The sequence below is a fragment of the Limulus polyphemus genome, unplaced genomic scaffold, assembly GCF_000517525.1.
Source record: "Limulus polyphemus unplaced genomic scaffold, Limulus_polyphemus-2.1.2 Scaffold4732, whole genome shotgun sequence".
Lineage (NCBI taxonomy): Eukaryota > Metazoa > Arthropoda > Merostomata > Xiphosura > Limulidae > Limulus > Limulus polyphemus.
This window is the reverse complement of record NW_013670342.1, coordinates 47,488-58,590: the sequence shown is the minus strand read 5'-3', so window position 1 is coordinate 58,590 and position 11,103 is coordinate 47,488. Positions and strand designations below refer to the sequence as shown.

The following is an 11,103-nucleotide window of genomic DNA, read 5'->3' as shown; positions in this document are numbered from 1 at the left end:
AACAACGACAATTTATAATTTTAAAGCTTATTTGTTATATGAATTGTTTGTATAATAACAACGACAATTTATAATTTTAAAGCTTATTTGTTATATGAATTGTTTGTATAATAACAACGACAATTTATAATTTCAAAGCTTATTTTTTTATAAGAACTGTTTGTATAATAACAACCACAACTTATAATTTTAAAGCTTATTTTTTTATAAGAACTGTTTGTATAATAACAACCACAACTTATAATTTTAAAGCTTATTTTTTTATAAGAACTGTTTGTATAATAACAACGACAATTTATAATTTTAAAGCTTATTAAAAGAGTAGCCCAAGAGTTTTCGGTGGGTAGTGATGACTAGCCTTCCCTCTAGTCTTACACTGCTAAATTAGGGACGGCTAGCGCAGATAGCCCTCGTGTAGCTTTGCGCGAAATCCGTAACAAACACACAAACAAAACATTATTCGGGCAGACAACGGTGGTTTAAGATGCAGCGGTGGTGGCTATTCCCAGATAGCCCTCGTGTAGCTCAGCGTAAAAAAAAAATCTTAACCAAAGTAAGCACCACAGTGATAATTTTTAACTAAAGTTGTTTAAGTTCTTTCTAATTGAGTTTCTAAAGTAATTCGTGTTATTATTTGCCTTAAAGATTTTGTTACTTGTAGAATTACAGAATGTATCTTCCCTTTGGAGACATATAGTGTCACAGTTTGACATTTACCTACGGATATTTCCGTCTGCAAACATTATTTAAACATTAATCTGTATATCATTATGCCCTGCCACTTTCGTCTACATTAAATATACATATATCGTTTGATATTTTAAACGACAGAGAGCGCTTCAGTCAGGTTAAGTTATTTGCGATGAAGCAATCGATTCGTGCGATTATCATACTTATATTAATAAAATTCTTAATTTCCTCGTCACTAGAGGACACTTTGCACTCACATTTGAGGAGAACTGGCTGCAACAGGCTGTCGAGTGCGACGGAGCAGTCTATTCAAGCAAAGCATCGTGTTTATAAGATAAACTCATCGATCCCAGGAATCACAAGTTATGGGATTGAGAAGCCGACGAGAACGTTTCTGCTGAGCTGATATACACGAGAACTTCTGGGGTCCTTGTTCTCTTACTGTTGTCGTATGTCTCTCAAAAAAAGGGTATTTTATTTACCTACGGGCTCAGTCTTTTTTTGTAATGAATTCAGTTTCGACGTACTTCAAAAAAATTAGATATTAATTAAGTACATTGCTAAATCCTATTGATCTTCTCGCAGACTTAGAGGCCGCACAACTCCAGCCCAACTTCATCATCGCACCGACAGAAGGCGCCTGTCAGATAAGAAATAGTTAATTTGTGATTTTGTTTTTATAATTTGTAAGATAAGTTTACGAATGTATCGGTTATTTGTTTGGATATTTTAGTAAGATTTACGTTAACTAGTTGTAGCTTTACAGTATTTTAAGTTGGTCAATACGTGTTATTACTACTTACAAACATATGTAGAATACTAGTAGGAATAAGATGACAAGTGGAACAAAAAAAGACGTATAGATAAACAGGTAGATAAGTTAATATACGTGTTGGTTAAGTAAAATATAATAAACAGACAAACAGATGACTACTGAGATGGAGAAACAGATACATGTAGACAAACAGATACACCGATACATGTTGACAAACAGATGACTGTTGAGATGGAGAAACAGATACACCGATACATGTTGATAAACAGATGACTGTTGAGATGGAGAAACAGATACACCGATACATGTTGATAAACAGATGACTGTTGAGATGGAGAAACAGATACACCGATACATGGTGAAAAACAGATGACTGTTGAGATGGCGAAACAGATATACCGATACATGTTGATAAACAGATGACTGTTGAGATGGAGAAACAGATACACAGATACATGGTGACAAACAGATGACTGTTGAGATGGAGAGACAGATACACCGATACATGTAGGCAAACAGGTGACTGTTGAGATGGAGAGACAGATACACCAATACGTGTAGGCAAACAGATGACTGTTGAGATGGAGAGAAACAGATACGCCAATACGTGTAGGCAAACAAATAGATGACTGTTGAGATGGATAAACAGATACACCAATACGTGTAGGCAAACAGATGACTGTTGAGATGGAGAAACAGATACACCAATACATGTAGACAAACAAACAGATGACTACTGAGATGAAGAAACAGATACATGTAGACAAACAAACAGATGACTACTGAGATGGAGAAACAGATACATGTAGACAAACAAACAGATGACTACTGAGATGGAGAAACAGATACATGTAGACAAACAAACAGATAACTACTGAGATGGAGAAACAGGTATATATAAAGAAACACTACGTTGTATTTAACAGGCCCCTCACGAGCCAGTTGGGGACATTTTTGTTAGAAAAACAAAACAAAAAGAAAACTACCCAATCCGGTTTTTCTTAATTTGAACTGAAATTTTTGGGGCATTTTTACTGGCTAAAAAAGAAGGCGTTTTCCCGCACTCTTTTAGTGTTGGGGCTGTGAAAAGTGATTTGAAGTGGAAAGGTGACTGAAATACGTCAGCGCATCACGAGCTTAAATGACACGCAGAGGTATTCAGGAACCGTTTAGAACCACCTTGGTACATATTGTGCAGCAAGACGAGTACAATATTATGCCTGTAGCTGCTTTCAAAAATTTCCTGTCTGCTCATCCTACTGCTGACTATCGTGATGCTTCGACCTTCGACCTTCCCTACCGAATCGCAGGTGTAATCTTTCGTATCTCATTGAAAGCTAAAGATAAAAAAAAAAGGTGATAGCAGAAGCAGAAAATGTTGACAATTGCTTAAATGATGATGCTGAGAATGTGGCTTTATTGATATATACTGAATTTACTTCCAGCAGATAGACCTTAGTACTAGCTGGTAGGGAGACTTGAGGATGCTGTATTTCTCTTAAATATTTATCATTTAACAAACGAAAACTTGTCTCGAAAGGATACGTCCAAACCCACCCTCTTTGGGAGTTTTCGGATTGAATTTACTTTTAATATTCAACATATTGTAGTGTAAAGACACTCCTTGGCTCCTGAGGGACGTGTTAAGTTGTATTTGATGAACGTCCGTTTTAAATAATGTTACAGAAAGACCATTGATATAGATGTTTGAGTGTGTCTATATTATGGAGAAATATAACAGTTTTTTTTGTTATATATGCACGCGCCAAAAAATATATGATCACACCAGCAAAACTCTAACAAAAGAATATACAACTGTAACATTCTTACAAAGGTATAAATGATACTATATTAAAGTGAACATGTCTGCGGCCAAAACAACACAGAAACATTGGTGTTATTCGGTCGATAATCAAAACAAACAGATGTAGGACTAGAAAACAAGATACAGATTCAGTAAGGTGTTAGGAAATGGGTTATTGAACCCATAACGTCCCGGATCCGACTACCAACCCACCGTTTATAACCGGATGTAGACATGAGAGTTATCTTTAAAGACGATAAAATAGAAACCTGGTAACAACATCAACCACCCTCGATATCTATCAAAACATACCACCTAACCTCCACCCATTTTTTATAGCTCTAACAATACACGATGTTGTAATTTAGAGCTATAATAATAGATATATATATCATGTTATAAACTATACTATATATGAATACATACTAAGTCAATGAAGACCCAACTTAGAATGAAAAGAAATAACGGAAAGAAGATAAAACAGATTAATAGATACCGAACTTCCATACTGGTATAGCTGCTAAAATTTAACAACAACAATTTAAATAATTGATAAATATCAGAGGCGTCGCTAGGCAATGGCACACGAGACCCGTGCCTTGATTCTATTTAACTGTGCCCCGATTCTTCCCAGTTGGCGTCTTGAAAAATCAGAATAGAAAACCATCATACTGAAACGCCGAATGCCCCCCCCCCCAGTAGCTCAGCGGTATATCTGCGGACTTACAACGCTAGAAGCCGGGTTTCGATACCCGTGGTGGGCAGAACCCAAATAGTCCATTGTGTAGCTTTGTGCTTAACTTCAAAGAAAAAAAGAAACGCCGAAAATTCCTGCGCCTATGGGCCCGAACCCCGAATCTTTTAAGCATCTAGCGAAGCTTCTGATAAATATTAATACTAAATACTCTTAATTATGAGTAGCAGGTAAACTAGAAAATATTGTATATAACGCTGGAATTCACTGTTCAATTCCTACGGTAACACAGCACAAATAGCCTCTGGTGATTCTTTGTACTTAAATAAACAAAGAAATTAACAAATGGATAAGTATTGGTATGTTTATAGCAAACATCAAATCTTGGAATCATTCACTGGTTTTTAAGTTTTCGTTCTACGAGCAGTTACAAACAAAATGGCGTCGCAAAACCCTAATGAAAGAGCTCCCTTACTTGGCGGGATTGATATTGATCCTGTAACGACTTGTTTGTTTAATTTTCCTGTATTATTTTAGTTATATTCTTCAATATATTTTGTGTTTTTAACAGGCGTTAAAAACCTGTTAAAACAGTGTTAAAGTTGTTTATTAGTGATCTCGTGAACTGGCATCGAGAACATTGGTTAACGTTGATGAAATGGGGAGTCTGGTCCACCTGGTGTCTATACATATAAGTTGTATTTGAATAAAAATAGGAATAGGCTTGGTTTCTTCTCTCCTATATTCCATTTAGAAGAATTCTAGAAGCTGCAAACTGTGATGGTTTTAGCGAACAAGGACGAGCCAAAGAATAATGTCGACAGACTCTCTTCCTTCTTGTAGTAGTATTATAACTTTAATGAAAGACACGTTTTCATATCCTGGCTACACGAGGACTGTCTGCGCTACCGGTCCCTGATTTTGAAGTGATAGACTAGAGTGAAGGCTAGCCAACACTTCCCCTCCATTCTAGGGTTACTCGTGTCTGACAGACTAATTGGAACTGACCGTGACTTTTATAACACGCCCACGGCTCCAAACTGTAGAGCACAATTATTTTTTCTGCTTGTAACTGAACTCAAACCATAGAAAATTAACTCCACAGTTCAGTACACTAATCACTGTGCCGCACTCCCATCAGTCCGCTCTCTAACCAATCGTGCAGGAATAGGGCGGCTTTCATCCGATAGGTGACTAATAATTTTACTTATTATCTATAGGAAGACTTGTATGATCAAACAATATGCCAAACACAGTGTGCCTTATCTACCGAAAACAGGAATATAATAGCAGTAAGTTTTTTTTTAATATTTGATATTCTTAGTTGAGCTTATTATAAATCTCTGTCGCCTGAAACAACATCAAAAGTTGGTCGTTCTTTACTTTCTTCAGAGCTATAGTTTAAACTCTTCAGATTTTATGCATTAGGTTAATTAGCATGACTCGAATGTACCCTCTGTTGATTTATAGCAACAAATACGGGGGAGGGACAATATTAAAGGTAAAAAACAACACATTCTTTCTGATATTTTACCCCTGTTTATTTGATTATTCGTCATCGAGAGTATGAACCATCCAGGGGGGGTTTCTACTGGGGTGGCGTGGAGGGACATCCCTTAACACAACGTATCTACGATGTAAGATTTGATGTTTTTTACAGCACCAAAGTACGGAGCACATGTTTTTTTTGTGTGTGTTTGTTGTTGTTTTTTGGTGGGGGGCTTGACGAGAGGCGAACTTCATAGTTCGACACTGACCACTAGCGGCTCTTGGCCTTTGAGGTCTCTGACCTCGTCTTTCAGTTAATATGTTGCACGAGGTGCCTGCCGTTTAGGTTGGTGAGAAGGTGAAATCCCACTAATCGGTCTGACAAGGGTTGGAGGTGGTGGGGTTATCTAACTGCCTTCCCTCTAGCCTATCACTTCAAAACTAGGGATGGCTAGAGACCTAAAGTTTCAGGTATAGCCATCCCTAAACTAAAGCTGCTGACCAGAGGGAGGGTATTTACCGCTACTTTCAACCGAATAGCGGGAGTAACTGTCACTTTTATAACGCACCCACAACTGAAAGTGGCAGAACACGTTCAGCGGCATATCGCGAATTCGAACCTAGGACATTTAGAGCTGCATCCCAGCACGCTAACTACTGGGCCACACCCGGTCCATGGTATAAGGTATGAAGGTTTTGATTTTGTTAATAACATCTACACTGATGTATTGTGTATTTGTTTGTTTTTAGTTTAAGCACAAAGCTACACAATAGGGTATCTGTGCTCTGCTCACCACGGGTATCGAAACCAGGTTTCTAGCGCAGACATACCGCTGGGCCACTGAGGGCTAGAAACTGGTGTATCACCCTTCAACATTTTTACTTCTTATAAACTTTATTCGGCACATGCAGCAAAGAGAACAATAAATAAACTTTATAAATCGACAGGCGGAGCTTTGGTCTTCTGCCAAGAAATGTCTACTTACAATAAAATATTTCAAACTTGAATAAGATGGGCGGGAATCGAACACAGGGCTATACGTTTAGATGTTTAAGAAAGTAAAATAAAGGCACTCTTGTCTCTTTAACCTAAGAATTTGTTTATTGTCTTACGATGGATGGATTGCCAAATTTTGTCCTTGTTAACTGATCAATTATAACTGGATTGCTTGGATCGAATCTAGCTTGGTCTCAAATTTTCCTTCAAAAATTTTTATTAATTCAGATAAACAAATACAGCAGTAACGTTAACTTGAAGATGTAATATTTTTCGAGAGTTTTATTATGTTTTGTTATATAGATAACTTTAAAAAAAAGCATAAATCAGAAACTAAGTTTAGAATACCTAGCATAAAAACGTGGATTAGCAACAGTTTTTGTTCAGGTTAGAGTTTTATTAAATTACTTACTGTTGAGGCACAGTAAACAAACACACACACACATAAAGACAGTGGTCTTAGGTCGTCAGATCTGTTCAGATAGGTGTGTTATCGTTGTGCCAAGAAACACTAGGTACGAATCAGTTCGATCAGACTGTGAGTTTCAGTTGTTTGTGTGGGAACACGTTGTTTCCTAGGCATGTGTTATGTACATGTGTGTGTGTACGTCTGTACATTGCCCTGTGTTGTGTCTGTGTTATAAAGAGGAAAGCTGGAGAAGCTGTAATTTGCTGAGAAAGAAAAAACAAAAACAAAATGCAATTCTAAAAATTTCTGTTTTAAAACAATACACTATACGTTCTTCGCCAGAACAACGAAAACTTTATATTCCCATCTTTTTATCAGAGATTAGAGAAAGTATTTAAAGACGAAATAAACATTTCTAATATTTAACATATAAGTATACACACGTTCATTTAATTTATGTGTGTTTGCGTGTTTATATATATATATATATACACACACTTTTAGATATAATGTGTGTGTGTGTGTCTACATATATATATATATATATATATATAAAACTCCTACATTTACTATATACACCAAATGTGGGTTTATGGTTTTTAATATACACACCAAATGTCGGTTTATGGTTTTTAATATATGTACACCAAATGTGGGTTTATGGTTTTGTCCAACATAGCAATAAACAATTTATTCTACATTTAAACACAGACAGACAGACCGTTTATTTCTGGAGCAAAATGTTAGAATATTGATATTGTGGTCGAAACATTGCATGGTTGTTAAAATGTTGGGACCTTAGTGGAGATGGTGGTGGTGGTTGTAATGTTGGGACTTTAGTCGAAATGATGTCCCAATATTCTTCCTACCATCTCCACTAAGGTCCCAACATTCTAACCACCAACATCATTTCGACTAAAGTCCCAACATTACAACCACCACCACCATTTCCACTAAGGTCCCAACATTCTAATCACCACTTTAGTCGAAATGATGGTGGTGATTAGAATGTTGGGACCTTAGTGGAAATGGTGGTGATGGTTGTAATGTTCGGACCTTAGAGGAGATGTTGGTGGTGGTTGTAATGTTCGGACCTTAGAGGAGATGGTGGTGGTGGTTGTAATGTTGAGACCTTAGAGGAGATGGTGGTGGTTGTAATGTTGAGACCTTAGTCGAGATGGTGGTTAAAGTGTTGGGATTTTAGTAGAGATGCTAATAGTTAGAGATTTGGAACCTTAGTTACGATGTTGGTGATTCTATTGTTGGGACTTTAGCTGTTATAGTTCTGGAACTTATTGTCTCAAGTTGTTGTTTTGTTACCTTACCTATTTTTTATAATCCGGGATTTACGCTTCTTCACTCTTGATTAAACAATCAGGATTTACTAACTATTGTAAACGGAGAAAACTGGTTAAAAGGTAACAGTATCGGTGTGTGTTACAATCATAATGATAACACTATTGTTAAGCGTTATTACTGAAGAAGGTCGTAATAGAAAGTTTGAAGACAGCGTTTGTTAGGAACGTAATGGTAACACTGTTACTAACAGATGCTAATGGAGAAGACAGTAGTGTAAAGATTGAAGGCAGCGTTTATTAGGAACGTAATGGTAACACTGTTACTAACTGGTGGTAATGAAGAAGACATTAGTGTAATGATTGAAGGCAGCGTTTATTAGGAACGTAATGGTAACACTGTTACTAACTGATGCTAATGAAGAAGACATTAGTGGAAAGATTGAAGACAGCGTTTGTTAGGAACGTAATTGTAACACTGTTACTAACTGATGCTAATGAAGAAGACAGTAGTGTAAAGTTTGAAGGCAGCGTTTGTTAGGAACGTAATGGTAACACTGTTACTAACTGATGCTAATGAAGAAGACATTAGTGTAATGATTGAAGGCAGCGTTTATTAGGAACGTAATGGGTAACACCGTTACTAACTGATGCTAATGAAGAAGACAGTAGTGTAAAGATTGAAGACAGCGTTTGTTAGGAACGTAATGGTAACACCGTTACTAACTGATGCTAATGAAGAATACATTAGTGTAAAAATTGAAGGCAGCGTTTGTTAGGAACGTAATGGTAACACCGTTACTAACTGATGCTAATGAAGAATACATTAGTGTAAAAATTGAAGGCAGCGTTTATTAGGAACGTAATGGTAACACTGTTACTAACTGATGCTAATGAAGAAGACATTAGTGGAAAGATTGAAGACAGCTTTTGTTAGGAACGTAAGACGTTAGTGGAAATACAACAACTTGGATTTGTTACTGGCTCTAATGTAGAGTTACAAGCACGAAGTTTTAAGTTAGCTGACCGTGACTGTATTTAAATATAGGTATAAAAGCTAGTGACCTATCAGAAGTAGCCCATCGATATGACACTTTATTAAATGATCAACGAATGGGTCGTTAATAAAATCTACGTGTCATTTAAACGCAGGAGGTAGTGGTTAGAGCACGTCACGTGACACATGGGATAGGTCAGATAACCCTATAAAACAAGCACGCTATTCCCAATTTAGAAGTACTGGGAGTGAAGAAAAACAAAGTTTCTGACCACCCCTGGGTTGTCTTTCAGGCCACCAGAAATTAATTCTGAGACCTGAAAGATTTTAAACCTAAATTCCTGCCACGAATTTGATTTGATTTGAATTTAGAAGTACTGACCAGAGGGTGGGGAACCAGTCAGCAGCACCCGCTTGTGTTCGGAGGCTCAAACTTTAGACCTTCGGATACACTAACCATGAAGCCTCGTCTACCAAGTAGCACAAAAAAAAAGAGTAAAGCCAACAAGAAATATCGCATCTATACGGTAAGGGAAAAATGTTGATATATGAACACTGACAGAAGTTGTTTTATTAGTTTCAAAACCTCGAGACGAGGTAGTTACATTTACTTCTACAGTGGTTCAGCTAAGGAAGTGTATATCAAGAGGAACGTTACACGGTATTCAAACTAGAGCGATCTCTCCAGCCACTCCACTTCCCGCTGACAAACTACAAACATTCAGCCGACTTCAATGACTCTCAACATAATTTGTTGTGAGGCTCGTTCTTTGTTTTTATTACAAGCACATACCCTTTTAAGAAGAAGGAGAAAGCGTCACTTTTTACCAAAGTAATGAAGTCACGTGCTTTTATGAGAAGTATATTTGCCCTGATGTGTCAGTGAATATAAATTTGTCAAGTTTGACTGGCAGACTACACGGGGGACATAACTTAAGCTTGCATCTAGAACGAGTCACTTGACGAAACGAGTGCGTGTAAAGAGATCGAATACTTAAAGGAAGCAAGAGCCCTGTCGTGTGTCAACGATGAGCCAGATAAGAAATGACCAATGGAAGAGTAACTTTCCATTACTGACCATGTAGTTGAGTTGTTGATGCTTCAGGACAACCATAAAACGTCTATCTTTTCGAATGCTGTCACGTGATAGATACGTCTGTCGAAAAGTCCCGTATTATTGTTTGTGTTTTTCTTTTACGTTGATTGGTTGCTTTAAGTGGCCTGTGTCAGCCCAGGGTATCGAACTCTGGATTTTAGTGTTTTACGTCCTTTACTCATTACCCGATCTGTCATTCCGAAGATTCCTGGTTTTTGTCTCGTAGTCGCGAAAACAACAACAACAAAAACACATTCTGCACTTTGGTTATGCGTTGCTATAAGAGTGTCAGACAAATCCGAATAATGTATGTAATTAAAAGAACAATGCGTGTCAGTAAAGTCTGTGCGTGTATGCGTGCTAACTCACATGGAAATCCCACATTCCTATTGGCTAATTAGTTGTACAGTGGTACTTTTACGTTTACACGAGTGCAAAAGTGAACGACGTTTAACGTTAATTGTTCTATACGAGTGGAAAACTATGACTTTTATAACTTTAACTTTAAAGGCAATTATTTCAGTAATATAAACAAACATGAAAAGAAACTTTACGTGGCTTACGAATAACGCAATACCATTACATCTCAATACAGAAAAGATTCCAACAGACACCTAAAAATCAACAATTAGGCCTAAAGTTTAAATACGCTTCGTACGCGAAGAACAAGCTTACTCGCTAGGGGAACAAAATATTACACCATCTAACATATTACACCATTTCCGTTATTGGTTTTAGTTTGTTTTGAATTTCGCGCAAAGCTACACGAGGGCTATCTGCGCTAGCCGTTCCTAATTTATCAGTGAAAGACTAGAGGGAAGGCAGTTAGTCATCACCACCCACCGCCAACTCCTGGGC

At 37.2% G+C, this 11,103-nt stretch overlaps 1 protein-coding gene across 3 annotated transcripts in view; it reads left to right on the top strand.

Annotated features, from left to right (window-relative positions):
• The first annotated feature begins 964 nt into the window (after positions 1-964).
• Positions 965-11,103, top strand: part of LOC106471606 (prolactin-releasing peptide receptor-like) — a 23,982-nt gene continuing 13,843 nt past the window's right edge. Inside the window, exons 1-2 of one of the 3 annotated variants that reach the window (XM_022400221.1) lie at positions 965-1,159; positions 1,276-1,347. The gene's annotated coding sequence lies outside the window, so the exon portion shown is untranslated. Of the gene's footprint in view, positions 1,348-11,103 lie in introns of all 3 variants that reach the window. The other 2 variants (XM_022400220.1, XM_022400219.1) reach the window with 2 other exon arrangements.